Raw genomic sequence first — 10,806 nt, 5'->3', positions numbered from 1 at the left:
AAAAAACAAAACACACAGCATACATGAGGGTAGATAAGAGTAGATCACGACAATGACAAACTGAAACACAGGGCTTAAATACATAGAGGGAGCAATCAGGGAATGGACAACAGGAGGGAAACACAGCTGGGGCAAACCAGGCCTAACGAGACAAAGGAAGGAAAACCAGACGCATTAACATGAGACATGGACTTTCAAAGTAAAACAGGAAACATAACAGACTCACATGCAAGCACTATAACAGAGGGAACAGAGACGTGGGACCAGGACAGACACAGGCTGTCTCCCAATTCTGGGTCTGCAGCCTTAAAGTACGCAGCCTCAACGATCCTCAAGGGCCGCGTACTCAAAGACCGCTAAGGCCGGAAGTGCGAGGCTTGTGAAATGGGACGGTCTAGCCTCCGTTGCGCTGATACTGTTGTTTGTCAATAAAGTTTAAAAAAAAAAAAAGCGTCCGTTGCGCTGCCCAAGTTGCCTAGCAACCATGATACTAACCACTGGAAACGTGTCATACAGCTTTGTTTGACAGAAATGAAGGAGAAAATCTTTTGTTCATTTGTTTGTTTGTTTCTACATGAGCTTTGATCATTCTCTGTGAGATTAAGCTCAGCTATTGAACGGCGTATATTTTAAAGTAAAGGCTTTAAAACCAAGTTAGTACAAACGTCACTAATGTCACATAACTTTGCCGACATGTGGCCAACAGTAATGTTTTAATGTTCTTCGTTATTAAACATTTGCACATAAATAAGTGACATAATATTCAGTACTTACTTTTCACAGTTTACTCTTCGGCCGCTCCGCTTCTGCCGTCTGCGGCAGAATTCTCCACACCGACTGCTGCGCTATGAATTGTGGGATATATGGGACCACGAAGTCTACACTGCCACAGCCTTAAAATTCAGGGAAATGAAGGACGCATTTCAGGGCCGCATTTCGAGCAGCCTTCGGCGCGCCGCTGTGACGTAATCGGCCTTGAAATGCGTACTTTAAGGCTGCAGACCCTGAATTGGGAGACAGCCACAGACACTGACTGGACACGGGGATATAGCGGACAGGGGAGACAGCAACTAAGGATTACACAGAGACAAACCATAAGACATGACTCTAACAAAAACCCAAAGACTAGAAATTATAAATAATATAATAAACTCAAAAACCCTGGGTCAACGACGCAGGCATCCTAACAGCTTGGTAGTTTGGTCAGGTAGCTTTGTAGACCCCATTAACTGCTTTGATTTGCTGTGAGCTTTGTCATAGCTTGGTTCCATCTTTGTTTGGCATCTTGGACACTTTGGTTAATGTGGATGTCATTGTTGTTTGAAGGAACCTTTTGCTGTGCTACTGTGATTGACACTCATACATTTATTCCAGCTTTGGTGGTTTGTTGCTGGAGTTTTGGCAAAACAGTGTTGTGTGGGGGTGTTTGTAGCTGCAGATTATTTAGTGTTGGACACTTGTGATGAGATCTGGTGTTCATTTAGGTATAGAGTAGATATTTATTTGCTATTGCTGTACAGGTTAACTGTGTTTCCTGTTGAACCTATTTGCAAGGATAGACTTGCTATTTGGAGCAAAGAGTGATGGCCTGCTTGAAGCTGACGCCTGTGTCAACCCCCCAACATACTGCTTCAGAAGCACTCCTTTGAGGCTTTGGAGGTTTTTCCACAGTCACTTGATCAGTGACATCTGAAGCTTCATTTAGAACTTTTAGAAGAATTTTTAACTGCTTGATTCAGTAGTTTATAAAGAAGTCCATCATTTGCGGGATTTGTGGAGTGTTTGTGCATAAGTACAAGGAGGCAGGACCTCACAGCAGAAGTATACTCCAAAATGTGTTGTACATTATCATATGTATATTATATGTATTTTTTATCTATTGTATTTAACAACACCAAGAAGCTACAAGCAAAGAAAGACCACACTATGGCACATGTTTAAACAAGGAAAGTTTATTGATGAAAATTATTTATTTAACAAAAAAACATAACAATTTTTTCATCCCAAATAAGTAAGTTCAAAGCAACACAATGGTGGCCCAATATCAGACAGAATTGTGAACTCTATTCTGTGGAATGGGCAATCATAATGGAAAAAAAATCAAAGGAGTGAAAGGGTTTGACCCTTACGAGCACACAGAGTGGACAAAATACGTTAGCATGCTGCCCAACTTTCACCACGCTCATATTTATAATTATACGGTTCTTGGAGTGAGTGCATACACTCATGAAGTTTAGTAACTTCAGGTCACTGCAACAAGCCGACGGATGGGTACAGGACCTTGAAATGCACCATGTAGAACGAAAGACCATCGTACATATCACAAGTTTACCAGTCTCACAAATCGTCTTCATAAATACACATTCATTAACCGTTTATTAATAGGACCTTTAAGCTCAACGGCAATTAATTAGTAGTGGAAATAATTTCTGGTTCGCATTACAAAATGTAGCAGTGACAATAATATTGTATGCTGTAATCGTACTGGGCAATTAGTGATACAAAAAAACCTGTTTTATCCTGTGAATAAAAGTATATGTTTTTGTCAATGTACCATGGTAATAACAGAAGCGAAGCGCAATATTCTGTCAGGACAATTCACTATTTATGCACAATAAACAAAGGAGCATAGCGTGACAATTTCTGTTCAGCGCCAGACTTGTTTGTAACCTATATCACCAATTATGTTATGAAAAATGACGTATTAACTACTACAAAACACCTTTGTGGAAATGCTTGGAGCAGACTAACATATGAGCTGGAGTGTTCTGGGATGTTATATTTGGTCTTCGAATGGCTGCAATCCAGGCCATCCGTCGCCTCTTTGTTGCTTCGGAAACATGGCTTGAACAATTTCTCTTCAACGACGTAATCCGATAACAACCGATCTCTTTACCCGTCAGCTTCCCGTGGCTGTCATGCGACCGGCTATTGCAGTTAATAATACAACAGCTTCTTGCCATTTTTTGTTTCTTTTTATCGCTGTGTAATGTAATTTCAATTGAAAGCCTGCGTGCGCTAGTACCTCTTGCCACGAGTTCCCAGAATCCTTTGCGGTTTTACCCCTGAATGATGTCACATTTTCAATCTCTATTCATTCACTCTCACATTCACACTGGTGGAGGTAAGCTACAGTGGTACCCACAGCTGTCCTGGGGCAGACTGACAGAAGCGAGGCTGCCATATCGCGCCATCGGCCCCTATAGCCATCACCAGTAGGCGGTAGGTGAAGTGTCTGGCCCAAGGACACAATGAGCGAGACTGTCCAGCAACCTTCCGATTACAAGACAAACTGCCAATTTAAATCTCACTGCGCATCTGTCATTCTCCTTGTTACGTTCTAAGTCTAGGTGTGTCTTGAACGCAACAAAACATTGGCCCACCACACTCCACCCAAAACAAGAACCCAAACAATAGTATCTTTTAAAATGCTAAGCAGCCATTTATTTGTTTCAGCAGTGAGCAGTGCCAAAAATAACAAACAAACTCCCTAATGGTCCCTATGCTTTCTTACCCAAACTGAAAACCAAACAAAGACAATTCCCTTACCTAACTCGCTACATGAAAAACAGGAGAAAACTTAATCAACAAAAATGGCTTCTCACGCCTACCTGGCTGCTGCAGTGAACAATATATACAAGGTGGAAAAAATACTCAATTACTACTTTACAAATCTATTTACAGCTATTTACAAAAACTACGATACCAACACCACAATGATCACAACCCATGACAAACTGAAACACAGGGCTTAAATACATAGAGAGAGCAATCAGGGAATGGACAACAGGAGGGAAACACAGCTGGGGCAAATCAGAACTGACGAGACAAGGAAGCGTAAACTGAACACACTGAGATAAGACAGACCTTCAAAGTACAACAGGAAACACATAACAGTCACGCCTAACACAAAACACTGACAACATTGGATCGTAACATCCTTTGCAGACCCCTTTGTGTAACCCACCTACCTCCTCCCCATCTCCAACTCTCTTTTTTTAACAATATTTTTATTCATTTATTTTCACAAACAACCCATAATTACATAATTACAAATATGATATGGTGTAAAATTCACAGCAATGAAAACAAAAAAAAGGAACAAACAAACCGAAAACCAAACACACTCAGCTCAGATCCATCTTAACAATACAATACCTGTGGTTCCAATAGTATGCAGTTCGAACACTCAAGGAAATCCTTGTAGCATAATATTAGAGACATCGGGTTATACGTGATTCACGTATGGTTCCCAGACCTTAAAGAATTGGTTTGTTTTTGAGTGTAATATACTCCAATGCTCCTCTTTGCCAGCCTTTAACAGTTGGTGCTTTTTCATTAATCCACTGCAGTTTGAATATTCTTCCTCGCAGCTTAGGTGAGAATACAATACAACCTCCTATTAGTCTTGGATATTAAATGCTGGCTCATGTGATGACACATGTTCTCAGACAAATCATACATGACCCAGCAGTTTTCAAAGAATGCAAACTTTGTTATTACAACAGCTGCCAGAAAACAAAATGGTTGATCTTGATCGGTGGTCATTGCTCTCTCTCTCTGGAATTGCTGCACAAAGGATGCAACGTCTATGATAAGATGTGGATATTGTGTCGTTGTCAGGATTAAGCTATCCTCAGCTTCCAGGTTATGAAAGGTGGAACAGAAGATACTCAAATACGTCCCTCCACAGATGCTGATGAATTATACAAAAAAACAAAATAGTTTAAACACTTGCAGGTGTTAGTGATATCCATTCAATCAAAAATTACGGTAAGTGGATAAATGGAATATATAGTTTACAATTTCAACAATGTACTATACAAAATTTCACTATATATGCCAGATATGGTGTGATGCTTGTGTGATTTTTTTTTTTTTAAATTTTTAACAGGACCCTACAAAACTTTATAGTACTCATGCTACTTTACCACATTTTCGATTGCTAGGTGTGCATTAAAAAAATTAACTTATATCAATAGTGTCATCTCCTGTCTTGATTGAGGGCAGTAATATAAGGAACGAGAGAACTGACAGCTACTATTTGCTATTATTACCATGTCTCAGTTCTTTTCACTTAAAGTATCAGAAAGAAATGTGGTAACATCTGTGTTTACAGAGAACATTTTAATCACGAGGCTGTAGGTTGCAACGATTGTTCTAACACTGTGTGTATAAATGTAATAGGGCTCAGTGTTGGTTCTAATAGTCTGAGCTGCTTCAAGCTTTACTTGTGAAGCGCACACACTGGCTTACTAAAAATTTTAACTAGCTAGTACTGCTGGCTATTTTTCTAAGCCAAGATTATCTTAAAAGAGATGCTAGCATTAGCCATGTTAGTCCGTTACCTTCAACAGGTGGTCAGGCTGTCCACAGGTGCACACGTGGAGTTTCAACTGCATAGTCCCTTCATCCTTCATATATCTCTGTTAGAAAGAGTGTAAATACTGAGGTCCAATGGTCTTTGTACATACAAAATTCAGTAGTAATTAGGACTTTTTTTCTAGGCATTCGTTAAAAATATATACCTTATTTATTTTATACCAATTAAAGGGATAGCTCAGTAGGTAGAGTGGTGGCCCCATGATCGGAAGGTCGGGGGTTCAACTCCACTGAACGGCTACCCTTAGGTACCCCAGAGCTAGGTACCGTCCCTACACACTGCTCCCCGGGCGCTGCATTGGTGGCTGCCCACTGCTTCACTGGGTGAATGGGTTAAATGCAGAGGAACTATTTCCCTATGGGGACTAACACATACACATTACAAATACAATACATTACAATACAATACACATTACATTACAATACTACACTAGTAATGGTTTTAGACTTCCATGTGTGAAACTCTTACTAGTTTAGTCAGACTGCTTGCGTAGAAACCTAGACTTGCAATGATTTGAAGTTGTGAAAGCTCAACTGGATTTATGACATGTTCATTTAGTTCTGCCATAGTGCCTTCTATATGGCATGACATCCTACTTTTGAAATAAATAGCATGCTACAAATTCTTCATAATCTGCAAACTTTCTTCTCATTTCTCGATTTACATGAAATTTTTGTTTATTTATTTATTTATTTATTTTTTGGATGCACTCGGATGTGTGGATCCAACTTGATTTTTTCCAAAACACAAGGCCCTACTTTCATCGAGTTCATTCAGAGTTTAACTGAAACATTTGGCACGGTGTTTTCGTCAGTCTGTTTGAGTTTCACATCACTTTTCCACAGAAATCACTGGTGATAATTTGAAATGGGGACACATACTGACAATACAAAAGCAATTGCTCTGGGATGTAATCTATGTGAATGTAAAGTTGTGACTTAGCATTCTTGTAGTTTCCTAGCTAACTAGAGACTGTGTGGGTTTGTATACAGTGTACAAGTGGAAACATTATACAATATTTGAATGAATGAAGAAAAGTGCATATACTGCTAGTCATGGAGTAATAAGTTGATTTTAACAAAATTAAAGAAACATTTTAACAGCTATTTAATACATTAAAATACCCTTTCCTTTAATGGTGGCCATTTATAAAACAATGTCTATTCTTGACTACCCACTGTAAGTCATGATTAGACTTTGTATGTCAGTTACACATGCTTTATGGAACATGCATGTTGTCCATCAGCAATTAAATGCACAGCTCATTTATACTCAAAGATTCTCTCTCTTAAAAAAAATTGTCATTTCAGTTGCTCATAACTGGACTCATTTTAAAGGGCTTGCGGAAAGGGAGTCATGATTGTTCGGGTTTTCTCTGCTTTCTTTATTATATTCTCATATTTATTATTATTTAATAATATCATTTATTATTGTATATACAATAATAAATTATATTATTGTGCTTTCTTTATAATAGAAAGCACCTTGAATAATTTTGATTTGGTACTACTTAAATAAAATAAAATTGAATTGATCTGAGCTGTCCTACCACGATTACCTTCCTCACCCAATCACTAACTCAGTCAAACTATATACTGTTACCATCCATCTGACCTGTGTTGCTTGCAATCTGTTTGTAACCTTTTTAGTGTCTGCCTTCAGTCTTTTAAAATAACAATTGTATTAAAAAGTACAACATAAACACATACAACCATAAAACCTTTTCCCTTAACATTAAAGTTACCTAAGTGAGAAAGTCAGGGAGAGCTCAACAGGTTTGTGCAAGTTTATGCTTGGAATCCCACCATGCACTTAGAAATGTGGAAAAGCCCTCTTTTGCTGTGTGCAAACAATTCAATTTTCAGTATAACAAGTTATAATTTATTTTCCGCATTGACCTCTTTTATTTGGACAATATCAGAAAGAACAGTGCCCTGAGGCACCTGTTGTTGTTTTCTTTTGTTGTTCCAAAGCTATGGGTGAAGTCTATGATTCTGGGAAATGGGCTTTGTAGAGGGGAAAAAGAAGAAGAAGAAGAAAGTGAAAGGCATTCTGGAAAGTGAAATTAATGTTGCAAAACACCTCTTGGGGGTGGGGCCACTTGTGCAGGCAGCGTGCTGCTTACTTCACAGCATCAGGAGCTATACTCAAGACAGAAACGGTGAACAGCAGATCTGCCTACAGCCACAACTATGAACTCAGTCACTGCCTTCATTGCCTGCCTGCTTATCCTAGGTGCACAAGGTACTGTGAAAATTTTATTTTTTTTCCTTCTTTGTTTCTTTTTTCCCCCTTCATCCTGTTTATGGATATTTTGGCTGCTGATCAACAGGTAATGCTCTTGTCTTTTCCTACACAGGACAACCAGCCAGCAAATCTAATAAATGCAAGTGTTACAGTTACATTGGCAGGATCAGCCCAAAGCTCATCAAGGCTGAGCCAGTGATACACTACCCAAGTATCTTCTGTCCACATACAGAAATCATGTGAGTCCACAAGATGACCTGAGGTATGATTCTGCTGTGTTCTCCAGCTCCTTCCTAATACACCTCTTTTTAAAAATCTTTCAGTGTTACCACAAAAGCAGATATGAAGAAGTGTGTGAGTCCAGAGTCCCCACTTGGACGACACATTCTAAAAAATCGTACTTACTAAAACTTACTAAAAAAAGTAAGTCAGAATGACACGCACGCACAACTCTGTGTGAAGATGACAAACTAAAGGTCTGTGTTGCTTGTCACTGATAATCTCACTTGTTTCTTCAGGCAAGGGAGGAATGGAGCTGTAAAGATCACGACTGCTGGTCAGAGTACTGCTGCGATCTAAACAATACACTGCACAACCTACAAGCTGCACTCGTGACACATGGTTGTTGAACTAGAAGAACTCACAGCAAATACAAGACAGCCAATATTCTTTTTGGTTACTTTGCCAGTTTTGTTCCCATGTGTGTGTATGTCTATATAGTCTGGACTTGAACTTTTTTACATTTTTGTACATATGTTTTTTAAATAAATACCAAAATAAAACTCATGTGATGGGACTTTCTGTTCTTTGTGTCTTGCTTTGTTTCCAGTGTATCAACATAAGACAAACTAAACTCTTACACATATATTTTTTAGGATTTAAAAAGAGTTTTAAAGTTTTCTTTAATCTGGGAAAATACAAACTGAGTGATAATTCCATATTGAAACAAATGAGCGTACTGTGTGTGCAACAGTAGTGCTGGTCATAGCTGTTAGCTAACTGGGTAAGGGTGTCATGAGTCTGTAGCTCAGTCCACCGGTTTATTTAGTTTTAAAGTAAGTTACAGCCTGCCTTTTGGAGGGGTTATATTTCACTTAACACTATCTAATATGCATATCCACATAATTGTGGATTATTATAATCATGATAGAAAAAAACGCATTGTGTTTTAAAGAAAATACATTAAGAAAAAGATTGTTAGATTTATATTTCAAATATAACAAAATGCTGATTTTACATCACCCAAATTATTGTATCTCTACAGTTTAAACATTTAATAAGATTTTGATGATTATTGATTGATTATGCCTTTAATTGTCACTTGCGGTGTTACACGTACATGTTACCTGCAGTGAAATGGGACCCCTTCCCAGTTTGAAACAAACTGAATCATTATAAATAAATTATTTTATATTTATTACTTAAAAAAATTCTCAGTACTTATACTATATGACTAGGAATAAACAGTAAGGGAATGATTCTGGATCAGCACCATGATGAAAACCTGGTGCTATAGTATATACAGTATTCTGAAAAAAGATGTACAATGTCACACTATGTGCATGTGCGTGTGTATGTTTTATGTGTATAGATTTTTCAAAATTATTACTCCATCCATCCATCTTCATCCGCTTTATCCGAGGCCGGGTCGCGGGGGCAGCAGCCTAAGCAAAGAGGCCCAGACCTCCCTCTCCCCGGCCACCTCCTCCAGCTTTTCCGGGGGAACACCAAGGCGTTCCCGGGCCAGCTGAGAGATATAATCTCTCCAGCGTGTCCTGGGTCTGCCCCGGGGCCTCCTCCCAGTGGGACATGCCTGGAACACCTCACCCAGGAGGCGCCCAGGGGACATCCTTGTCAGATGCCCGAACCACCTCAGCTGGCTCCTTTCGATGTGGAGCAGCAGCGGCTCTACTCTGAGCCCCTCCCGGATGGCCGAACTTCTCACCCTATCTCTAAGGGAGAGGCCAGCCACCCTTCGGAGGAAGCTCATTTCTGCCGCTTGTATCCGCGATCTCGTTCTTTCGGTCACTACCCACAGCTCGTGGCCATAGGTGAGGGTAGGGACGTAGATCGACCGGTAAATTGAGAGCTTCGCTTTTACACTCAGCTCCCTCTTCACCACGACGGACCGGTGCAGCGTCTGCATTACTGCAGCTGCAGCCCCAATCCATCTGTCGATCTCCGGCTCCCTTCTCCCATCACGAACAAGACCCCGAGATACTTGAACTCCTCCACTTGGGGCAGGAACTCATCCCGACCCGGAGTGGGCACTCCACCCTTTTCCGGCTGAGAACCATGGCCTCAGATTTGGAGGTGCTGATCCTCATTCCCGCTGCTTCACACTCGGCTGCGAACCATTCCAGTGCGAGCTGGAGGCCCACACCCGATGAAGCCAACAGAACCACATCATCCGCAAAAAATCAGAGATGAGATTCTGAGGCCACCAAAGCGAAAGCCCTCCGCCACTTGGCTGCGCCTAGAAATCCTGTCCATAAAAATTATGAACAGAACCGGAGACAAAGGGCAGCCCTGGCGGAGCCCATCACCCACCGGGAACGAGTCCGACTTATTGCCGGCAATGCGAACCAAGCTCTTGCAACGGTTGTATAGGGATCGAATGGCCCATAGCAATGGGCCAGACACCTCATACTCCCGCAACACCTCCCACAGGACACCCCGAGGGACACGGTCGATTGTGGATTGGGTCGAATGTGTTTTGTGGACTTCTCCAAGTCCACAAAACACATGTAGACTGGTTGGGCAAACTCCCATGCACCCTCAAGTATCCTCGAGAGGATAAAGAGCTGGTCCAGTGTTCCGCGACCAGGACGAAAACTGCATTGTTCCTCCTATATCTGAGGTTCGACTAGCGGACGAACTCTCCTTTCCAGCACCCTGGCATAGACTTTCCCAGGGAGGCTGAGGAGTGTGATTCCCCTGTAGTTGGAACACACCCTCCGGTCCCCCTTCTAAAAGATGGGGACCACCACCCCGGTGTGCCAGTCCACGGGTACTGCCGCTGATCTTCACGCAACATTGCAGAGGCGTGTCAACCAGGACAGCCCTACAACGTCCAGAGCCTTCAGGAACTCGGGGCGGACCTCATCAACACCAGGGGCTCTGCCACCAAGGAGTTGTTTAACTGCCTCAGTGACCTCGCCCCCGGAAATTGGCGG

General features: G+C 41.1%; 1 long non-coding RNA gene across 1 annotated transcript; it reads left to right on the top strand.

Moving 5' to 3' along the window:
• The first annotated feature begins 6,856 nt into the window (after positions 1–6,856).
• LOC120745322 lies at positions 6,857–9,182 on the top strand. The gene is made up of 4 exons (XR_005698612.1): positions 6,857–7,627; positions 7,743–7,869; positions 7,954–8,053; positions 8,149–9,182. It is a non-coding gene; the product is annotated as an uncharacterized LOC120745322 (long non-coding RNA).
• Positions 9,183–10,806: the final 1,624 nt, after the last annotated feature.

Source organism: Simochromis diagramma, unplaced genomic scaffold (assembly GCF_900408965.1).
Source record: "Simochromis diagramma unplaced genomic scaffold, fSimDia1.1 OVJJ01000159.1, whole genome shotgun sequence".
Classification (NCBI taxonomy): domain Eukaryota; kingdom Metazoa; phylum Chordata; class Actinopteri; order Cichliformes; family Cichlidae; genus Simochromis; species Simochromis diagramma.
This window is presented reverse-complemented; position numbering and strand designations above follow the sequence as displayed.